The 3,268-nt window shown below is 40.9% G+C and overlaps 1 non-coding gene across 1 annotated transcript; it reads right to left on the reverse strand.

Annotated features, from left to right (window-relative positions):
* Positions 1-1,459: 1,459 nt before the first annotated feature.
* LOC136650625 (small nucleolar RNA U3) lies at positions 1,460-1,649 on the reverse strand. The gene has a single exon (XR_010794449.1). It is a non-coding gene; the product is annotated as a small nucleolar RNA U3 (small nucleolar RNA).
* Positions 1,650-3,268: the final 1,619 nt, after the last annotated feature.

Raw genomic sequence — 3,268 nt, forward strand, 5'->3', positions numbered from 1 at the left:
TTTATATCACTGTTAAATTGTGTTTAAATGTTTGTTTTTATCATCTGCCTTGAGCCTTTTATTATACAAGTGCATATGGAGGTGCACATTTGAATCAACAAAGCATCTGTTCAATTCAGTGCACGCCCCCCACCCCTACTTCTGTGAACAGATCCTCCTTGCTGGATCAGGAAAGAAACTGATGTATCAGAGTTGGTTCTCATACTATATATTTTTTTCAGGTATATGCATTTTTATCTTCCCAAATGTATAAAGTGTTAATGCAACAAATTCAATGTGGCAGTAATTCAAATGTGGCAGTAGCTCTGTTAACCCAGATTTATCTCTAATATACATCCCTATGCCCCTTAGTAATCGGACTGAATTCATAAATCTTTGTCACTAAAATGTGACCCATTATGTCTCCTGGGTCATAGAATCAGAGTTGGAAGGGACTACAGGATCACTGAGTTCCACCCACTGCCAATGCAGACTGTTCACAATCTAGGAACAAGATTTCCCTTTTCTTACCCCAATATCTGTACTTTTTTGCTTTCAAGGGTGTGGGTGTACAGAAGGAAACAACTCGTTGATCAGGCACTCTGTTCGATTTTGCTATAATTTTTAATTCTACAGCGTAGAGGAACATGGAAGAAAAGTAAAGAGATACCCCCTTCCCCCCAAAAAACCTACTATAGACTTTATTGAATTTGGGGTAAAGACCCCAGACTTACTAAGATCCCTCGTCTTAAAACAGAAAAAAATAGCTTAAGTTATACACTTACATAAAACAGATTTATAGATAAGAAAAAATATGTTCTTTTAAATGCTAAATGAACAACAGAACTACCCATTCAGAAGACATTCCCATGCCCAGTTGCACAATGGGAACAATTAATGAATGCTTGCAATTAAATAGCACCAGTTTCTGTAATTTGATATTTTCTGAAGCCCCTGAGGATAAACAAACCAACTGGCCTATTGTATAGTAGTATAAGCTACAGCTGGGGTGAGAGTCACCAACTTCGTATAGCAAAGTCTCATCTTAAAAAAAAAAAAAAATTCTAAAGCTATATATTTGTGGAAAAACAAAATAGAGAACTAGATAATCCACAACCCATGAAGAAAGAGATGTTACTTTAACCACTAAATGTGTCACAATGGAAAAAGGTAATAATTCAGAATGATTTTCCATCTGCATGGAAAAAACAGATTTTTAAGAAGATGCTGTCTGTGTATTTGATAGAAGTCTATTTGATAGTCTATTAACTCATCATTGTGGCTTGTAAGACAAGCCTCTTTGAAGCACTTTTGTAACTACTGACTATGGAAATGATCCCTCTAAAATATAGCATTAAGGCAGATAAAGCTTGATGGACTGCCAAGCTGCTGTTGAACAAAAAGGAAATAATGTGTGCCAACCAAGCACTTACACCAAGTTGTCAACAACAACAAAAACCTTTATTAGGCATAAAGTTACACCAAGTTTTCACCACCATTCTTAAAAGAGCAGTCATCAAAGTCAGAAAACAGCTTCATCATAAAGGAACTTTCTACATCTTTCATGCTCAGACAAAAACCTCCAACACATCATACTGGTTAGTAAGGCCAGCTCTTTCAAATACACTACTCCAGTTACCAGTTTCTAGAAATGATCCCTGAAAGTACAGTATAGCATTTAAGCCATTCTTGCCCAAGTTACATATATGCAACACAGATCAAATGTATACACTTGTAGGCCAGGCAAAAATGGGTTAAGGTAAGATGCTGGCAGACTTGGAAAGTAATGGAGTGGAATGGTCTGTAAGATACAGGTACAGTAGATAAAATATGATTCTGAGGAGGGGAGACAGACAAGAGCAGGCTCCCTCCATAAATCTTGTCCTTCCACTCTTGCTTTAATCGTGGTATGATCCTAAAGGATCTCCTCTATGGAGAACTCATGCAAGGAAAGCGCCCTACAGGCAGACCACAGCTGCGATACAAGGACATCTGCAAGAGGGATCTGAAGGCCTTAGGAGTGGACCTCAACAAGTGGGAAACCCTGACCTCTGAGCGGCCTGCTTGGAGCATGGCTGTGCAGCATGGCCTTTCCCAGTTTGAAGAGACACTTGGCTAACAGTCTGAGGCTAAGAGGCAAAGAAGGAAGGCCCATAGCCAGGGAGACAGACCAGGGGCAGACTGCACTTGTTCCTGTTGTGGAAGGGATTGTCACTCCCGAATTGGCCTTTTCAGCCACACTAGACAATGTTCCAAAACCACCTTTCAGAGCGCGATACCATAGTCTCTCGAGACTGAAGGTTGCCAACATATATACATATGATACTGAAGGGGGGAAGAGAGCACTAGAATATCCTCTTGCCTCATTTGAGTAACAAGCCAATTAGTCCACTGGGAGTGTATTGCCCACAGCAGTGAGAAATTCCAGGAACTGCAGAACACCCCAGATTTGGGCTTCCTTTGGAAGAGAAATCACCAAAGCCCTCTATTGTCCTTTTAATTGTTACAAATATGCAGCTTTGAGCATTGGGTGGGTTATTATGTAGCATGTTCCTGCTGTTGTATTTTCAGTTGCAGTGTTGAGTCTTCTAAGCAAATCTGCTGCTGCTGGCTACCAGCTCCTTCTCTAACAACCCAGGCCTATGCATGTTTACTCAGAGGTACATTCCACTGAGTTAAATGGGATCTGCTCCCAGATAAATGTGTAGGATTGCAGCTTTAACTTCCATTGTAGTCTCTCTCAAATCTAATCTCAGGATGCAATCCTATATACCAGTGCCTCTCACGTTTTAGGCCGGGACCCACTTCTGAGAATGATAATCTGGCCAGGACCCACAGGAAGTGATGTCATCGACCTGGAAGTGATGCCCATGACCGGAAGTGACATCATCAAACAGGAAGTGCCATCATTATGCCAGCACCTGAGGTGATGTCATTCAAGCAGGAAGTGACATCTCACATAGGAACTCAATTGGCAAATGATAAAATAAAATATTGCAGCTCAGAAGCTTTGTCTAATTCTCTTCTCCCCCCCCCCCCCGCCGCTATCAATGGCTTCTCAGAGCACAGTAAGCCACAAATTGAAAGTCAGGCTCAGAAAACTACAACTAGAAAAGCCAAACAGTAGGCTGTGAAGAGAGCCCAAGGAAGGATTGTTGGCTGCCTTGCATTTCAGAGCCCATTCTTTGCAGCAGATGCATCTTTCCACATACATCTCTAAACAATGTCATCAACAAGTCTCTTGTATTGCATACTATGCACATGTTGTATTAACAGGACAATCCTATAC

This window comes from Tiliqua scincoides, chromosome 4 (assembly GCF_035046505.1).
Source record: "Tiliqua scincoides isolate rTilSci1 chromosome 4, rTilSci1.hap2, whole genome shotgun sequence".
NCBI classification, from domain to species: Eukaryota; Metazoa; Chordata; class Lepidosauria; order Squamata; family Scincidae; genus Tiliqua; species Tiliqua scincoides.